Here is a 9,954-nt window from a genome sequence, read left to right as displayed (position 1 = left end):
CCTGCCTATGCAGGGGGTCAGACTCGATGATCTCAAGCAAATCCCGGGACGTCTCAAGCAAATCCCGGGACGTCTCTCAAGCAAATCCCGGGACGTCATTCTCCCCCTGTACTCGGCCTTAGTGAGGCCGCAGCTGGAGTACTGTGTCCAGTTTTGGGCTCCACAATTCAAAAAGGATGTGGAGAAGCTTGAGAGAGTCCAGAGAAGAGCCACGTGCATGATCAGAGGTCAGGGAAGCAGACCCTACGATGACAGGCTGAGAGCCCTGGGGCTCTTTAGCCTGAAAAAGCGCAGGCTCAGGGGTGATCTGATGGCCACCTACAAGTTTATCAGGGGTGACCACCAGCATCTGGGGGAACGTTTGTTCACCAGAGCGCCCCAAGGGATGACGAGGTCAAATGGTCACAAACTACTTCAAGATCGTTTCAGGCTGGACATAAGGAAGAACTTCTTTACTGTCCGAGCCCCCAAGGTCTGGAACAGCCTGCCACCGGAGGTGGTTCAAGCGCCTTCATTGAACACCTTCAAGATGAAACTGGATGCTTATCTTGCTGGGATCCTATGACCCCAGCTGACTTCCTGCCCTTTGGGCGGGGGGCTGGACTCGATGATCTTCCGAGGTCCCTTCCAGCCCTGATGTCTATGAAATCTATGAAATCCCCCAGCAGGCTGAGGTGTCTCCAGAAGCTTACCTGGCCTACCCTGCTCTGATGTTATAAGGCCCACTTGAAGGTGAGGGCTAGGGTTAAAGTGCCCCTACTCACCTTTCACTGGGTGGTAACTGGCCTGGCATTTCCTGGGGGCTCCTGCACCACTGAGAGCCCCACCAGGCCACCGACTCCCGGCAGGGTGCAGTTTTAGGTCATGCCCAGGACCAGGAGCCTCCAAACCTTCCCCTACAGCTCCTGCCCTTACCTCAAGGATGTTCCAAGCAGCCTTGCAGCCAGCCAATGGGCAATGTTATTACCTGCCTGCCAGCAGCAAACTGGCCTGTTTATGTAGGCAGCCATAGATCTAAAATGGACGCTGCAATTCAGCACCTGCTGGCTGCTTGGTTTGGCCCTTAAAGTGACAGGCACCCACAATGCCATGCCACAGTCACTGGTCTTCTTGGCGGTGGTACCTTGTACAGTGCATGCAACACTGGGGCCCCTGGCAATGCCTGGTGCCACTGCCATGGTGTCTGGGCAGCTGGCCAGCACCTAGGCATGCTGGGTACACACTACCCATGTGTAAAGGCCCCTCCAGGGCAGTGTGCCAAAATTATTTTTCAAGGGGCAGCCTGTGTTACTGCCGGGGGGCACAGGGAGCCTCAGCAGCATGTCAGGCCAGTCGGCCAGCAGTGGCAGGAAGGCATCACCCACAGTGCCCATGGTGGGGAGGGCCCAGTGCACCTGGAGGTAGCTTTCCAGGGTGGCTGCTGCGTCCATCGAGAGGGCAGCCGTAACAGCCTACAAAAGCCAGGCCATGGTGCATGGCCTCAGCTGACAGCCAGCCCGACTGAGCAGGGCCCAGGAGGTGCCCCAGGCAGGTGGTGTGCACTTCCATGAGGGTGGCCATGAGGCTGGCAGAGGCCAGACTCAGCACCACATGCTGCAGGGCCAGCATGTACATCAGTGACTCCTGAAGTAGCTGCGGGAACTGCAGATGCCTGGTCTGGGGACAAAGGTGGAAGGTGGCCTGCCAGGCCTGCACCATGCTGTGGTAGAATGAGGAGAGGACCACCCCATTAAGGAAGGTAAGGTCCAGCATGAACAGCTCCCAGTCAAAACTGAAGCCCCCTCACTTGGTGCAGGAACTGGCATGCCAGCTGCCACCACAGGAAGTAGCCCTCAGCATACAGGAGCCGCTGAAGCGCTTGCAGTCTGTAGGTGGCCACGCTGCCAGCCAGGTCAATCAGGCCCTGGCCCCCCTCAGTGGTGGGTAGGTAGAGGGAGGTTCATGGGAGCCAGTGGTGTCTGTCCCAGAAGAAGTCCACCAGGAGCCACTACAGCCTCTCGAACAGCTCTGGCAGGGGGAACAGCACAGCGCACTGGTGCCACAGGGTCACAGCCACCAGGTTGTTGGCAATGAGGAGCCAGTCACAGTAGGAAAGGGTGGGCAGGTGCCAGCACTGCAAGCCGGCCTCCACTCCTTCTGCCAGGCCCTCCCAGTTGTGGGCTGCAAAGGCCAGTGGCCCCAGGAACACCCCCAGGGCTTTGAGGCCTTCCTGGCACCAGGCAAGGCCCCCTGGCAAGTCTGGGGTGGGGGGGGCTAGCCCATGCCCCGAGCAGGGGGGGGTCACTCTTGTCCCAGTTGATGCAGGCTAACGAGGTGCCCTCATAGGTCCACTGGCAGTCCACCAGGGCTTGCACGTCCTCCTGGCTGCCCAGAAAGACTGTCACATCATCCACATATGCCATCAGCTGGGCTGGTGGGAACAGTGGTTGGGCCTAGTGCTGGTGGCAGGGTTAAACTGGTCAGGCAGTGTCACAGAACATACAGCAGCGGTTTAATGGCCAGGGCGTACAACACGCCTGATAGAAGGCAGCCCTGGTGGTTACCCCAACACACCAGGAATGGGGCACATAGCACACTGTTCACCTTCAGCAGGCTAGAGGTGTCATGATACAGGACCCGGAGCACCACGATGAAAAGGGGCCCAAAGCCAGAAGCCTCAAGGGTGCCGAGCAAGTACTGGTGGTCAACTTGGTTGAAGGCCTTCTCCTGGTCCAGAGAGATCAGGCTGATGTTCAGGCCAAAGAGCTCCACAGCTGTAAGCAGGTTGCACAGCAGGAACAGGTTGTCCTGGATGGTCCTGCCCGGCACACAGTAGTTCTGCTCAGGCTTGATAACAGATACAATGACAGTGAGGAGCCGGTTCACCAGCACCTTCACCAAGATAGTTGGTGCACAGAAGGGAGCCTGGTTGCCAGTTCTTAAGGCAGCCAAGGTCCACCTTCTTGGGCAGCAAGGTGAGCACAACCTGGCGGCAGCTGGTCAGCAGGGTCCCATTGGCAAGGCTCTCATGGAAGACACAGAGGAGGCTGGGCTCAAGGAGAGGCCAGAAGGCTTTGTAAAACTCCATGGGCAGGTCATCAAGGCTCGGGACCCTGCCTGAGGCAAGCCCCCCTACAGCAGACTTTAGTTCTGCCAGAGAGAGCTCGCACTCCAGGGCCTTGGCTTGCGAAGTGCAGAGGCACGGCAGGTCCTTATGCAGCTGCTGAGTGGTTTCCGGGAAGATGGGGTCAGTCACAAACAAATCCTAGTAGAAGGTGACGGCATGCCCTCACACTTGGCCTGGGTCCATGAGCAGCCATTCCTCCGGGGTCTTGAGATGGTCCAAAGTCTTCACCACAGCCCGCCACCTCTCCAGGCCAAAGAAGCCAGCTGGGACGTCAGCCTCTGCCAGCTCCTGCCAGCAGGAACACACTCTTGCACCATGAACCGTGCCCTCTGCCAGCTCCCGCAGGCATTTCTTGTGGGACTGGAGGCTCTTGAGAAGCATTGCATTGTTGCTGGGACGGAGCAGGGCTGCCACCCATGGCATGCTCCACCATGTCCTCCTCCATCTCCTGGGTGCAGCAGCGGATCTCACTTGCCACCAACTGGGAATACTTCTGGCAGAATGCCTGAACCGGCTTTCTGGGGAAGCACATCAAAGCAAATCCTGGCATCGCTGTCAGGAGGCATGGGAAGAGTCATTAAGGTGCCAGGCCCACCACCCAGGTCGCTATCCGTGTCCGGGACAATGGGCAGTGGTGGAAAGGGCTCTCCAGAGACATCTCCAGCAGGGATGTCCCACCTCACTCGGAAGTAATCCTCGATGGCAGCTGCTGCCTCCACTGGGAGGGTGGTCCACACATCCCTCAAGAGACAGGCAGTGCAGCGGACTGAATGCATGCCCAACTGGACAGCCAGAGCCTCAGCTGACAGCCAGTTCAACTGGTCCAGATTGAGAAGGTGGCCTAGCCAGACTGTATGTGACTGGATGAGAGAGTCAGGGAGGCTATCAGATCTGAAGCTCAACAGTCTGTGCTGCAGGGCTGGGTTGTAGACAAGTGGCTCCTGCAGCAACTGTGGAAATTGCAGACATCTGGCCTGGGATTGGAGACAGAAAACAGTCTGCCAGGTCCACACCAGGCTGTTGTAGAAGGGCAGGAAAGTGCCCCAGTCCAGGAGGGCAAGATCCAGGAGAAAGAGTTCTTGGTCAAACCCGAGGTTCCCTACCTGGCACAAAAAACACACAGGCTAGCTGCTGCCAGGGAGGGCAGTCTTCACAATAAAGGAGTCTCTGGAGAGCCTGCAGGTAGAAAGCAGCCACTCTACGCACCAGGTCAACCAAGCCCTGGTCTCTCTCTGCTGTAGGCAAGTAGAGAACAGCTCGGGGGAGACAATGGCATCTGTCCCAGAAAAAGTCCACCAGCAGTCTTTGAAGCTGTTCGAGCAATTCCGGCGGGGGGTCCAACATGGCACACCGGTGCCATAATGTGGCTGCCAAATTATTCACAATGAGGACCCGCCCACGGTAGGAGAGGCTGGGCAAGCATCAGCACCACTGCTGCAAAAGTGCCTCCACCTCCTCACTAAGGCCTTCCCAATTCCAGGCTGGGAAGATTGATGGGCTGAGGAACACCCCCAGAACTTTAAGGCCCTTGTACTGTCAGGTGAGACCCCCAGGCAGGTCTGGGGGGCAATGATTGATCCACGCACCGTGGAGTAGGGCGTTGCTCTTAGGCCAGTTAATACGAGCTGAGGAAGCACACCCGTAAGCATGCTGACAGTCCACCAGTGACTGGACATCACTCTGGATGCTGAGGAGGTCAGATCGTCTGCATATGCGATCAGCCTAAACAGTGGTCCACCAACCAAACCAGAGATCAATGGAAGAACGAGGCCAGTCAGGTGCCATCGCAACATGTGAAGCAGGGGCTCAATGGCCACAATGTACAGCATTCCTGAGAGGGGGTAGCCCTGGTAGATGCCCTTGTTAGCCAGGAATGGAGCACAGAGCACACCGTTCACTTTCAAAAGATTGGAGAAGTCTTGGTACAGGACCTGGAGGGCAGAGGTTAAGACCAGTCCAAAACCAAAGACCTCCAGGGTCTGAAAAAGGTAGTTGTGGCTGACCCTATCAAAGGCTTTGTCCTGGTTCAAGCAAATGAGCCCAAAGTTCAGTCCAAAGACGTCTATGGCTGTCACCAGGTCACAAAGCAGGAACAGATTAACTTGTATGGTCCTGCCTGGCATGCAGTAGCTCTGTTTGGGACCAATGGCTGTGGCTATGACAGTACGCAGTCGGTTGTCTAAGGCTTTTGCCAGAATCTTATAGTCACCACACAGAAGCTATACCGGCCACTAGTTCTTAATGCAGCCTAGGTCCCCTGTCTTTGGTAGCAGGGTGAGAACTGCCCAGCGACAGCTGACAGGCAGGATTTTTTATCAGTGAGGCTATCATGAAACACGTGCAAGAGGCAGGGGCCAAGGAGAGGCCAGAAGGTCTGTTAAAACTCAGCAGGCAGCCCATTGAGCCCTGGGGCTTTGTCCATGGTGAGACTCCCCACCGCAATCATAACTTCCTCCAGGGATAGCTGTCACTCAAGTTCATCAGCTGCCACTGGGAAGCAGCTTGGGAAGGCCATCATGTAAGTGCTTAGTGGATTCTGAGCAGAGAGGTTCAGCTGCTTACAGGTCTTGATAGAAGGCTACAGCATGATGATGGATCTCAACAGGATCTGAGAGTAGTCATCTGTCCAGAGTCTTGAGATGGTTAAGGATTTTCTGCAGGGCTCGTTGCTTTTCCAAGTTCAAAAAGAACTGGGTCTTGGCAGCTCTTGGCAGTGGGCACGAATCCTTATGCCTCAGGCTGCACTCTCTGCTAGCTCCCGCAGGTGCTTCTTCTGAAGCTTAAGGCTCTCCAGCAGTCCTGTGTCTCTGCCAGCATCACGTAGGGCCACTTTGAGCTTTGCCACATCCTCCTCCAACCCCCAGACACAGCGGCAGAGCTCACTCATTTCCAGTTGCATGTATTGCTGGCAGAAAGCTCTGACCTGTGCCTTCCCCACATCCCACCATTGCTTCCAGGAGGAATAGGTGGTTCTCACAATCTCCCATGTCCGCCAGAAATAGGCAAAGCATTCACAGAAGTGAGCATCTTGCAGCAAGCTGGTGTTAAAGCTCCAGTAGGGTGCCCAGGAATGCACTCTGCCAAGGAGACTCAGCTCACAACAAATAAGACTGTGATCTGAGAGTCTAGATGGAATAGTGCAGCTGCCATGAAGGACCAGCAGGCAATGCCTGGTGATGTAGAAGCAATCAAGGCATGCCATGGCAATCCCACCAGCAGTTGCTTTTATTCAGATGTACTGCTTGGCGTCAGCATGGAAATGGTGCCAGATGACCACAAGGTCTCCTGCCTCCAAAGCTGTCTGCAGCTGCCAGGCTGAGGACAGATGGGGTTCTGGCCCATTCCTGTCATGCCATTCATCAACCGTGCAATTAAAGTCCCCTCCCAAGAGGAGAAGGTCATCATCATCAGCTGCACTCCTCAAAAAGTCAGCCAGGGTCACAAAAAAGGCTCTCCATTCTCACCCAACAGTGGGTACATAGATGTCAATTAGGAGGAGGCGATGTTGTGCCAATGTGATATGAACAGTTAGCAGGTGGCCAGGGACAACCTCTTGGGTTACCGCTGAGTCAGGCGTCAGCTGTGGTGATAAGAGGATTGCAACTGCTGTGCTGAGAGAGGTGCCATGGCTCAGAAACGTATGGCCCTTCCAGGCAGCATGCCAGTTGGCTTGATTAGCTTCATCAGTATGGGTTTCTTGCAGAAAGGTGACATCCAGCTTTTTTTGACACAGGAAATCAAACAGTGCCATCCACTTCACAGGATCTTTGCAGCCATTGGTGTTGAGTGAACCAAAGGTTGTGGCAGCCATGCGTGAAGGGTGTAGTAAATGGGGGACAGGCAAAGCCAAGGGAACAGAGAGGAACAGCAGAGAGGAGCAAGTATGCAGGAGAGGGAAAAAAAACCTACAGCTTGCTAGCTGGCACTGCTCTCAACAAGCACCCAACATCACCTGCAAGCTTGCTTAAGCAAAAACTATATAGCTGCATCCCAGCAGTGAAGTGCAGCATTGCTGCTGCAGCCTTAGCAGACACTACAAATGTCTCTGGTTCTGGGAACCATTTCTGTATATGTTGTGGAACCCTCCGCTGGTGCTTTGTCTGGTCAAGAAACTTAATAAGGCTTTCAACCGAGTAACTGACACAGGGAGGTTCCTCAGAAGCAGGAACAGGTTCTGCCTCTGGGGTGGGAATGCTCCCCATTGAGGGGGGCCCCTTCGCTAAATCAGAAGATGCCACCTCCTGAGGCAGGACTTCTGTTAACTTGTCCTCAGAAGCAGAGTCAAAGTCCGACCCCGAGGAGGAGGAGCTGTACACATCAGGCACTGAGAGCCACTAAGACCCACGGGGAGCACTTGTGGGTCTCAGCATCAGGCCCTGTGGGAGCAGTGTCCTCTAAGGAGGCCTGGGAAGGGATATCAGTCCCTGATCTCTTGGGTGGAGCACTTTCATGGGTCAGGCACTCTTGCTCCCAGAGTCTCTTGCAGTTCCCAGAGGGTCTAATCTCCATATCACCCTCATCATCCTCAAGGCGCCAAGAAGTTGGGGGAGGGCTGTCAGACCCCACCACCACTTCCCCCAGCCCCAGGTCATCCCTGAGAACCACAGAGTCTAGGGGGGATGCTGAGGAGGCAGGCAGAGAGAGAGAGGGCCCTGCTCACTAACCTCATCTCACCTTGAAGTGATGGGGAAGTCTTGAGGGAGTAATGAGGTCTTTTTAGAAGACCCCTTTTTTAAGGGATTTTCCCTTTCCAGCAGGCAGAACCAAATCCTCCCCTGAGGGGGAAGGGAAAGCGGGGGGCAGGTCCACTGGCACAGACCCAGCTGACTCTGATGAATCAGGGAGTGACTAGGAAGAAGGCCCTTCCCCACCACCTGATGAAGCTGCCATACCAGAGGTAGATGAGCCACCATTGGACGCAGCCGCAGGAGGCTCTGCTGTGGCCGGCTTCCTCGTCGGCCACTGGGTAACCAGGTGGGACCTGCTACCACAGCGAAGACATGAGGTGTCCCCAGTGGTGAGGTAGACCTTGTACCGCTGCCCATCAATCATGAAGGACATGGACTGAGGCAAACACTGACCCTCCCTGTTAAGCAGCATGAACAGCTGCCTTTTAAAGGACAGGACGTGCTGGAGCTCAGGCACTTTGTTGCCAAGCAGCAGTCTACAGACTGGCCCTGTAACCATGCCATAAGGGCACAGGCGGTTAGTGAAGTCATCATCCAAGAGAAATAGAGGCACTTTCGAGGCTACCACAAGAACAGCTGGTGTGTCTAAAGGCATTATGAGGCAAAAAATACCCCTGACACCCCTGCTACCACAACCTCATTCACTAAAGCAGGGGAGCTCAGGAAGATGATGGGGACTGAACTCACCCAGGTGGCATAGAGGACATGCTTGCAGCCTATCAGCCCCCTCTCCCCCCGCCACCCCCAGCAGCAGCAGCAGCACGCTCCTACACTCCAATGGAGTGAACTTCTGGGAGCTGCCTTCAGCCATTCCAGCAAAAAAAGGGTTAACCCTGCAAGTAACCAGAGGGGTGGAGATGGGCAGGCAGGTAACAAGGATACTGGAAACAAACAAACTAACCCCAGGGGAGAGGGAGGGTAAGCAGTGTGGCAGGGAGGGGAAGGGAGAACCAGTAAATAGCAGCAGAAAAGCTGCAGGGAGAGGGAGGGAAAACAAAACAAAACAAAAAACAAAAATACCTGAGGAAGGGGGAGAAGGTGAGCGCAGGAGAAAGGGCTAGGGAAAGGGGAAAAAAAGGCAGGGAAAAGTACTGAAAAGTGGGGAACTACAGTGGGAAAGGGGTCAGACTGTCTAGGGGAGGGAAAACAAAGCAAGAGAAGAAGAAGGGCTCACAAAACAGGGAGAAGCCCTCAGCTCTGAGCACACACTCCTTTCCGCGGCCATCTAGAAAGAAAGAAAGAAAACCAGCAGCATCCTGGATTATATTAGTGTCACTTACAAATCAAGGGAAGTGATTCTTCTGCTCCATTCAGCACTGATGAGGCCTCCCCTTGAATATTGTGTCTGGTTTTACGCCCCACACTTCAAGAAGGATGTGGACAGATTGGAAAGTCACAAAAATGGTTACAGGTTTGAAAAACATACTTTATGAAGAAAGGCTAAAAGACCTATAGTTATTTAGTCTAAAGAAGAGAAAATGGAGGGGGATTTGATAAGTCTTCAAATATTCCAAGATCAATTATAAAGAGGGTGGAATAGGCCCATCTGTGGCCATAGGGGATAGGACTAGAAACAATGGGCTCAAAATTGAACAGAGGAAGTTTAGTTTGGAGATTAGGTAGAACATTCTGACTATGAGGGTGGTGGTCAACCGTTGAAACAAGCTTCCTAGAGAAACTGTAGAATCTCCACTCCTGGACATTTTTGAGAGCAGATTAGGCAGACACTTGGTAGGGATGATTTAGTCCGGGATAATGCTGCCTTGAACAAGGGGCTGGACTGGATAATTTTGTGAGGTCACTTCCAGCCCGTCTTTCCCATTATCCTAAAAACAGCTACTATAAGGTCAGTGATAGAATATGGAGTAAGGTTAAATTATTCTGCCACAGGCTTGTGTGTCTTTCTGGAATTGATGTCAGATCAGGGTCTCCTCAGTTTTTCACGTAGTGATTGCCCTGTCTGTCTAAGCAGTGGAGCCCTGTCAACAGGTAATAGCATATATGATATTGGTAGAGAAGCAGATGAATGAACCACAAATTCTATAATCTGTATTACGTGGTCTGTGTTGATGAGGGGGCTTATTTTACACCTGGGTCCAGAGCAACTTCTGGTGCCTTGGTGAGAGTAGAAATTAGGTAGGCTACTGCTAGAGGTTGGGG

The sequence above is a fragment of the Alligator sinensis genome, unplaced genomic scaffold (genome assembly GCF_000455745.1).
Source record: "Alligator sinensis unplaced genomic scaffold, ASM45574v1 scaffold243_1, whole genome shotgun sequence".
Taxonomy (NCBI): domain Eukaryota; kingdom Metazoa; phylum Chordata; order Crocodylia; family Alligatoridae; genus Alligator; species Alligator sinensis.
The sequence above is the reverse complement of the archived record's forward strand: the minus strand, read 5'-3'. Positions refer to the sequence as shown.